General features: G+C 44.2%; 1 pseudogene; it reads right to left on the reverse strand.

Annotated features, from left to right (window-relative positions):
- Positions 1-1,337: 1,337 nt before the first annotated feature.
- Positions 1,338-1,456, reverse strand: LOC133388110 (5S ribosomal RNA; annotated as a pseudogene).
- Between the last annotated feature and the right edge of the window lie 8,548 nt (positions 1,457-10,004).

A 10,004-nucleotide genomic window follows, 5' to 3' on the forward strand; every position in this document is an offset into this window, starting at 1 on the left:
GATGCAGTGCTGTTTGTAATTCATGCCAAACAATACCCACTTGTGAGCTGGCAGGACATCTTTTTTCTCAATTGGTTAAATTAAGAAGAACGATGATCTCTCCCTAGATTACTAAAATCCATAAATAAGCTGTCTTGACAAAGTATCTCTGCCAATTCATAGCAGCCAATTTGTAAGAGAGAAGATTGGATTGATGCAAAACATATTTTCTTTAAATCTTTGATGCATTTATATGGGCATTTTAGGCAGCATGAAGTTAGACTGAAAATATATGTTCCTGACACCAGGTTCATACATTTCACAAAAGGCAGCTCCATCAAGCCGACCTTAACCAGTAAATATGTGCCTGATTGACAATAACCAAATTGAGCTCCCTTATTATCAGCATTCAAAAGTCAACACTGAAAAGATAACAGAATGGAGAAAGAACAAACCTCACTCTGGGGACAATTCAGAAGGGGAGGGTAATGTGAGGCAAACTCTTTGACAGAGTAATATAGAAAACTTTTAAGTTAACTTTTTAAAAACTGCAGCCAGCACTAGATGACTCAATATGGTACCATTTGTCCAATCAAATACAAGGACCCCATATTATCTCTGACCCATACAATACATTTCTTTACCAGGACTCATGCTTCAAGGCAGGCATACAAAATTTATTCAGAAGCACACTTTAAAGCACTGATGGGGGAAAATATTAGAATCCATTTCAGTTTTAGATAGGGAAATATATTAGAATCCATTTTGTTTTATATTTTAGTTTTAGACAAAGCTAGAAGCCATTTTCCACCAGGCAGACCAGCCAAGTAGACAGTGAGCAACCTCAAATAGAATGTATTGTAATTAAGCCAGATGCTCACTGAAAATAGAAGGTATTGTAATAAAGCCAGATGGCAGAAACAAGTTGAAATGGTCAAAAGGATATATTTGTCAAATAAAGGGAAAGGTTGGAATGACCGATAGAATACATCTGTTTTGGAGTCAGATAAAGAATGAAGTTGAAAAGGTCAACCAGATAGTTGAAATGGTCAACAAGATGCATCTGTTTGTAAAGGAAATAGTTGCTGAATTGGCATTGTTTGAAACTGCTGGGCCCACCTTGCCATATCCTATAAACGGCTGAGCCCACCTTGCCATATCCTGTAATTCTTACTTGATGCTTATGTGAAGCTTGTGTCAACTCTATAAATATCAGCACCCTGCTCTACAGAGAGCAGTTGTTATATGCCTTCAAGTCCATTATGATTTATGGCAACCCTATGAATCTCTTTTGGATATATTCATAGGGTTTTCATGGTAAGAGGTATTCAGAGGTGGTTTGTCATTGCCTTCCTCTAAGCCTATGGCACCTGATACTCCCAGGTGGTCTCCCATCCCAGTACTAGCCAGGCCTGACCCTGCTTAGCTTCCGAGAGCAGATGAGATCAGGCATGTTCAGGGTAGTATGGTTGTAGTATAGACAGCAGAGAGAGCGCCATATTTTTCCTTTGCACCATTTTTGTGTAAGGTCTCTTTCTCATGCTGCAGCAAAAATAAACTCACTTAACCCTGTTCTGAAGTGGTCTGAAATTTTTCCACCACAGCACTCATCACAAACACTATTGTAATAAGGTAAGGTAATGATAGTCGATATCATTCAGGAGAAACGTTAAGTACTACCAATATAAAAGTATGAAATTTTTAAGGGAGTAAAACAGGAGGCATTGGAATCTCTTAGAAAACTACAGAATAGGAAAGCTGTATTTTCGGCCAAGCAGGTATTCATGTTAAAGATTTCTCCATGGGGGTACATTAATGTGATCAGAACCAAAGTAACAACTACTATTCAAGGAGTGAGTGTGGGGTTCCATTAGGGAAAATGCACAAATGTTTAAAGTTTGGAGGATCATCTGAACTGAACCATAGTTATTTGACAATTAAAGTAGATCATAGCTATGGTTTAGGTCAAAGTATTCTGGTTTCTGAATAGGGCCTCCAGGCTCAAGGGGACCTTCCACAAGGACCTCTCTGGTACTCCCATGTCAACAGGGCCCCCTTGTTAGTGCCAGTGGGGGACTCACTCCAGTGGGTGAAAAATGGCCGCTTTTCTTATTTATATCTGATGGACAGAGAGTGTGTCAGATTACCAAGGAGGAGGTCAATGGTGGAAGCAGTGCTCCTCGGGGCATCCACCACTGTAGTTGTGAACAATGCCCCAGAACAATGCAGCATCACTCTGGGGCATTGTGGGCAATTACAATGACAGCTACTTGGTGCTCATCAGAGAAGCACCAGCATCGGTGGGCCCTTAACAGCTGCCTAAGGATGCTGCCTGCACTTCTGACCTGTTTCAAGGAGGTTCCAGGGGAAACTATCATTCATTCCAAACCTGCTGCCCCTTTTCAGTGTGGCCTCAAAGGTTGCATTTGACAGACTTGGCACCTCTGCACATACTCTTATACCCAGTGGAGGCTGGTGACTCCATGTCAGTGGGGCTGCGAATCCACTCTGGGTTTTAGTCTGAACTTTCAAGGAGCTGTCCAAGATGCACCTTGGATAGCTCCTTGAAATTTCAGACTAAAACCCAGGGCGGATTCACTGCATCAAAGCCACCAGCCTCCACTGCTTACACCTGCAATCAATTAGTGCCATGGAATACACTTATCTGAGGTTTTTAAACCCATGTTTGTGGAATGAGCAGAAGCTACCCATTTAATAGTAGAAAATACTCTACATACACCTGAAGACACAATATCCCTTATTAATATTTTGTATCCCAAGTCTAAGCCCAAGGGAAGGAAGTGCTGGGGCTCAAGCCTTGGTGGCACCTATTGATTGCCTTTTGCATCCTACAAAGGCATGTGTGTGTGAGAGAGAGAAAGCACGCACACGTGCATGTGTGCACTCTCTCTCTTTGCTGATGGCCTTTAAGTTTACAGATGTTTGTTAAACATATCGTCTCTTCTTTCCCCCAGATACTTTTTCATTGTAACTGAGAACATTTTAACGTGTTGATTATATTGATTCCCCCTCCCCTTTGAAGCAGAAATAGCAGGCTGCTCCATTTCGAATGAAATTTCAAGGACATAAAGACTGCTAGAATGGAAAAAGCCATTTAGTTCAACAACCCTGTTCCCTTTATTTTTATCTCAGCCAGGCAGAGAAGAACCAAGAAGAGCCCAATCTCTTTCTCTCTGCCTTTTATCCAAAGGCAGAATCCTGATTAGTCTAGGTCCCCAGATGAACTGGGAGGAGTAGTGCTGAGGGCAGGGGATGCTGAGTAAAATAGCATGTATAGGTAGATCCACACAACATTGACTGTGTTTATAACCTTACATCTGAAACCACAAACATAACTTGGAATTGTCATGGCTGTTCAATAACAGCCCAATTTCTAAAGCAGCTGTGTTATGGTAGTCACCTTTCCAGTGCAATGTTAAAAGTAAAGTGTTGAATTCCACACTAGGGCTAAGCTCTTTGTGAAGCACTGCCACACTTTCTTTGGTTGCCATTCTATCACTATTTTCAGAAGAACCACAAAATGCCCTCCAACTTTTTTATTATCATGTACTGCCTTAGTTGTCACATGCATGTACATCACTTGATTAGTGTGCACTTGATGACTGGCAGCTTGATGTGTAAACTAAGTCAACTGGAAAGTATTGTGCTTGAAATAACTATGTTCTGTGGCTCGATTTGCTGGATTCACATGGGCCATCACATTGTGATGATAGGTGCTTGCACCTAATATCTCCCTGAGGTCTCCCCTACATTTGATACTAATGGATGCACTACCACCATCCCCAACAATCTGGTGGTTCTGCTGTTGAATGCCAGGTTGGTCCATAATAAAACCATGCTGATCCATGATTTGATCATGGATGAACAGGCTGACCTGGCATGTATCACCGAGACCTGGGTGGGGGAGCTGAGCAACTCAGATCTGCCCACCTGGGTACCTGGTACGACATCAGCCCAAACTGGTGGGGGGGAGGTGTTGCTGTAGTCCATAGGCGTTCACTCCCTATCACCAGAAACCCCTCTCTCTTGGAGCAGGACTGGAGGGCCTGCATCTGGTGTTGGGCCAAAGAGACAGATTAGGGATGCTGTTGGTGTACCACCCACCCTACTGCTCAACAGCCTTCCTGACTGAGCTGGCAGAGGTTGTCTCAGGTGTGATATTGGAAGAACCCAGAATGATGGTTTTGGGTGAATTCAACATCCATGCTGAGGCCACCTCAGGTCCAGCTTGGGCGTTCATGGCCTCCATGGCAACTATGGGCCTGTCTTAAATGGCCATCAGTCCAACACACAAAGCAGGGCATATTCTCAATCTAGCCTTTGCTCCATATGAGGAGGCTAGCGGTCTGGAAATTGCTGGGCTGGCTATCACCCCATTGTCACGGTCAGACCACTTGCTGATGAGGCTTGGTCTTGCAGCAGCATTCTCCTCTGCAGGGGTGGGGCACCAGTTGGGATGGTCCATCCCCCAGAGACTAGTGCAATGTGATAGATTCCTGAATGCTCTGAGAGATTTTCCAGTGGATAGAGCAGCTGATCCTGTTGAAGCCCTAGTCTCACTATGGAATGGTGAAACTCATCGGGCCATTGACACAATCGCTCCTGAGGGGCTTCTCCAGTGGTGCGGAACCCGCTTTGCTCCTTGGTATGCTGAGGAGCTGCAGTCAATGATACAGACCAGGCAAGGACTAGTGCGTAAGTGGCATAGATCTTTCTCCGGAGTCAACTGAGCATGTGTTCAGGCTCACAGCTGGGCCTATCACATGGCAGTGGTGGCAATAAAAAGATCCTCCTTGCTGCCTCTATTGCATCCTTGAGGAGCCATCCGGCTGAGTTGTTCCATGTAGTCCAGAGGTTGGTCACTCCTGACCAGGGGGGGGGATGGACCTTTGGAGCACACAGCGTCCAACTGTAGCTGGCTGGCTGAACACTTTGAGGACAAAGTCGCATGGCTTCACAATGATTTAGATGCAGCCTGAAGATGTAGGCAAGATGCTTGCAGTGCTGTGCCCAACCACCTGCTCATTAGAACTTTCTCCATTCTGGTTTATTAAAGCTAGGCGGAGTGGGGTGACTGAATGGGTCACAGGTGTAGTAAACACATATTTGTGTGATGGTGTGATGCCCACTGCCCTTAAAGAGGTGGTGGTACATCCACTTCTTTAAAAGCCTACACTGGGCCCAATGCAGTACAACAACTAGAGACCAGTTGCCAATGCCCTTTTCTTGGTAAGGATGGTGGAGAAGGTGGTTGTAGAGCAATTGCAGGTATTCCTGGATGAGACTGATTATCTAGATCCATCACAATTTGTATTCAGACCTGGTTTCAGAACAGAATCAGCTTTCGTCACCCTAATGGATGACCTTTTGTTTATGTATTATTTATTGATTAGATTTTTATCCCACTCTTCCTACCAGCAGGAGCCCAGGGCAGCAATCATGAGAGAGACAGGGGAGTATGACCCTGTTACTTCTGCTCTATCTCTCTGTGGCATTTGATACCATTGGCCATGGTATCCTCCTTGACCAACTCAATGGGATGGGTACTGGAAGTACTGTATTACGGACTTCCGGTTGCCGTCTCTTCCGGTAAGCTGCTCTTCATTTCTCCTCTCCGGACTATAATCATAAATCCTTCCAATTTGCTTCTGTCGGAATTTTTCCCCTCCGGTAGTCTGAGTGGGAGTTGTTGTGCTTTCAGAGCAACTATTATATCTCATTTTACTCTGGATATGTTCCAACAGCTGTCGTGAGCTGTGGAAGCCTTCTCTGTAGTTGCTTTTCCCCCTGCCAAGAGACATTTCTTCGGTGGCAGCTTCAGATTTAAAGAGCTACTTAAAAACATTTATAATCAGGTGCTACTTCTTTTTGCGCAACATCCCCCAAAGTTCCCACAAATGGTCCTTACAAGGAAGAGACGCCAGGAACTGGGTTTATCTTTGGGGGAGGAGGAGTTTCAACAACTAAATCACCAAGCAAAGATTACCCAGTTCTTCCTTCCTACATATGAAAATATGCAATTCCCCCGGCAGTTGCAAAGTGCCTAGAAAGACACGACCCAGTCTGAAAGCCCACACGATTGGTCAATAGACTATCATCTTCTTAATACACCAAGTGAACCTACTTCAGCCGTTAAAAGTTTAGCAGAGGAGTTATTGGACGCCGGCTTTAATTGCTCCCTAAGCCTGGAAACTGATGGCCCTCCTACTGAGATAATTACCATCGACTCGCTTCAAGACTCCCAGAGGCAACAATCAATCTCTCCTATGATGATACCAGCGAAGAAGCTCCTAACCCACGCAACATCCTCGGGCCTTAAATCCCCTCCCCCGAGTTGGGAAGCGCTTTTGTTCAAAGAGCTGACTTCAATTAAAACATACATTACAGAAACAAACAGCCTGTTAACCACTTTGGTCCAGGCCATGGGGCCTCTCTTACATGAGAAAACAAAAGACTCTGGATCCCCAGTGAGCCCTTCAACTACTCGTGTCCAGTACAAAGAGACAAGCAAAGGGCCCGGCAAGAATAAGGGCAAGGGACCCACGAAAACTCTCTCGGTCTCCAGGATGACAAAAAAATCAAAGAATATTAAAAACTATAAATCCAGCTCCGTAGGAAATATGAACTTTAAGCCTCTTTTTAAACTGTTGGACTCTCATACTCATCGTGCAAAACCGGTCCAGCAACATTTATCTAAAGACAGTAAAAATGAGAGGCAAACAAAGGGGATACGCCTGAAGGAAAAAAGTATAACCCCCTCTCGTGATCAAAGTATACCCCTGTGGAAAGATCTCTACCTTCGCAGGCACTGCAGAAAACATCTTATACTGCATGTAAAACAACAGGTCCACATAAACCCAGCGTCTGGAGACTCAAATTGATACCAGAAAAGCTTGCGATCACATGTCATTTCAAAGCCTTCGGTTATCAGCCTGTCTATCCTAATATCCCATTTTTGGACACCTGTTTCAGTCAGTCTCTTTTTGCTCCTTGCCGTATGAATTACATCAAATATATGACCAACCTATCTTCTAGCACACAGCCCTGGCGCCTGATTGTGACACTCCATTCTTCGACCATTGCCAACCAGATCTACAATGCCAGAGAGAAACTAAGGAAACGAGGTATAATTATCCAATGCTACTTTGTCAACGTAGCCCCTCCCATTCCATTAGTCAATCATCAGCCTGGACTTATTAGACCAGTTTGTTCTAACCTAATGCTATCCTCCAGTCCTCTGCCACAATTTACTCAAGAACTAAAGGACATCTTTTCCAGTCCACTGGTGGCCAACATAACCACCCTGTTTACAGAAGAAAAAGAGCTCATTGAGTCCTACCAATCTCTTCCTTTCCATTGCCAACAAGAAATAATTACAAGACTGACCCAACTAAGAGACACCCTTGCATGTTCGGTAGTCCGAGAAAATTCTAGGGGATCCCACTCTAGTGCTCCATCACCTCAACATCTATTAACCTCTCCTGGCTGCCACGACTCCAAAACGCTCTCTGACCGCATTAAGCAGAACCCCCTGGGTTCAATAACAGCATCTTATACGAATCATGTTTCCAGACCCCCTCTGTCCAAGGAGGACCGGGTTCGAGCCAGACCCCTGGACACAGAGGAACTTGGTGATATTCCCCCCTGTCGTGTCAGGCCCTCACCGAACAACAACAAACATACTGCTCTTCCTGTACGTTCAGGTGCCATATTTGTGGACACGGCCGGAACACTCAACCAGATTACAGAAATAAATTGACGATCTTTCCTACCATCTTGGACCCCCCGGAAACACCTTCACCCAGTAAGGGACCAACTTCAATTTCTCTCCTGGAATATTGCTGGCTGGGCGTCCAAACAATCAAATCAAGATTTAGTTGCTTTCTTAACGTCCTTCGACCTAATCTGTTTACAGGAGACGTGGTCCTCTAACAAAATATACTTGGATGGTTTCACCCCAATTATTCTTCCCGCAGTGCCCCCTAAAGGAAGAGGAAAGGGCAGACCAAAGGCAGGACTAGTGACGTTAATATCGACTTCCTTACCATTTAATTTTAAGACCTTCCCACCTTGTGAGAATTTAGCAATTGCAGCTCTTCTTGATTTGAAATACATATCTCTTTTAATAATCAATATATACATACCACCTTTCTCTTCTAGGAATGAGGTTAATCAGGCCTGGGAAGTCCTAGAAGACTTCATAACCGGACTTAAATCCGCGTACCCCAGAGCTTATTTCATCATAATGGGGGATTTTAATGCCAGAATTGGACCCGATAATTCCACCCTTTTCTCCTCCAGACTTTGGGAGGGGGCAGACACTGAACCTTATGTTCCTGTACAGTTATGGTCATCTAAAGACCCCAAGGTAAATTACGGGGGAATAAGCCTAATAAACCTAGTGAGACGTTTAAATTTAGTCATACTAAATGGTCTTAATCCTGTTGATAAATGTGCGGAATTTACATACGTTTCAACCCAAGGAAGCAGCGTGGTAGACTATATTTTAATCTCTCAACAGCTCTTACACCTGAACACTCGATTTTCAGTGGGTTGCAGACTTGACAGCGACCACTTACCCCTAAATTTCTCGCTCCCTCTGCCCGAGAAGTGTCATTCTCTGATTAAATATAATATAGTGGACAAGCCATCTGCACTTAATCATAAGAGACCCAAATGGTCTGCTGCACTAGCTGCTAAGATTGCGGTTTTTCACAACTCTCCTCAGGTCCGAGACATCAAAAACCATATAATGATTGCTGATGACCCGGTATGCGTCCTAAACGAATATTCCCACCTGATGTCTACGCTCCTCCCAATCTTAAAACCCAAACCAATCCCAACCACTCTTTCCCATCAAAATTCTTCTAGATGGTTTGACAAAGAGTGCTTAGCGGCAAAAAATCACCTGAGAAAGATCTATAGTCAGTACAGATCCCGCAATTTAACTGCTTTACCCACGGAGTATTACAACATCAAAAAACAATATAAGCTCCTCCTTGCAATTAAAAAGAGACAGGCAGTACAGGACAGCTGGAAGGCCTTAATAAATGCATCTAAGCTGAATAATACTAGGATCTTTTGGGCAATAGTTTCTGACGCCCTAACATCACATAATCCATTTCCTTGCAATATTCCCTCCCATATCTGGGAGCAGTACTTCTCACAAATGTCTCAAGCTCCAGACTCTTCCTCGAACTGTCTTTTACCCATTGATCTTTCGTCCTCTCCTCTTTGGCCCCCTGTCACACAATCTGAAATCAAAATATTAATTAATGCCCTAAAATCAGGTAAATCTCCGGGACTTGACCTAATCCCCCCTGAATTATTAAGAACGCACCAAGATTGGTGGGCCCCCATACTTGCCACTCTATTCACAAACATAAATAACTCTGGCTGCCTTCCTACGGTTTGGCTAGAAGCCATAGTAATCCCCATTTTCAAAAAAGGGTCTAGGGACTCCCCAGCGAACTATAGACCTATTAGCTTACTCTCAATTGTGGGCAAGCTATATGCCTCCTACCTAAATTGCAGACTATCTTCTTGGGTAGAGGAAAATCATATCGTTGGCCGGAAACAGGCGGGTTTTAGGAAGGGTAAATCCACACTCGATCATTGCATCCTCCTAAACCACCTGGCAGATAAATACAAAGGCCCTAGGGGTAACGGACTTTTTGTGGCATTCATCGACTTAAGATCTGCCTTTGACTCCATTCCTCGAGATAAGTTGTGGGCCAAACTTATGAAATCCACAATGGATAAGAGACTTCTATTTCTTATTATACGATTACACCAGTCTACCACCATGTGTGTTCGATGTGGCCCAGATGGAACATTAACCAACTCCATCCCCGTCACCAATGGAGTCAGGCAAGGATGTATTTTAGCCCCCTTGTTGTTTAATCTGTTTTTAAATGACCTGAATGTCCGCTGCTGTTCCCCCGACTTTCACCCCCCTAAGGTGGCCGACCAAATCTGTCCTCTCCTACTTTATGCTGACGATG

Source organism: Rhineura floridana, chromosome 6 (assembly GCF_030035675.1).
Source record: "Rhineura floridana isolate rRhiFlo1 chromosome 6, rRhiFlo1.hap2, whole genome shotgun sequence".
Classification (NCBI taxonomy): domain Eukaryota; kingdom Metazoa; phylum Chordata; class Lepidosauria; order Squamata; family Rhineuridae; genus Rhineura; species Rhineura floridana.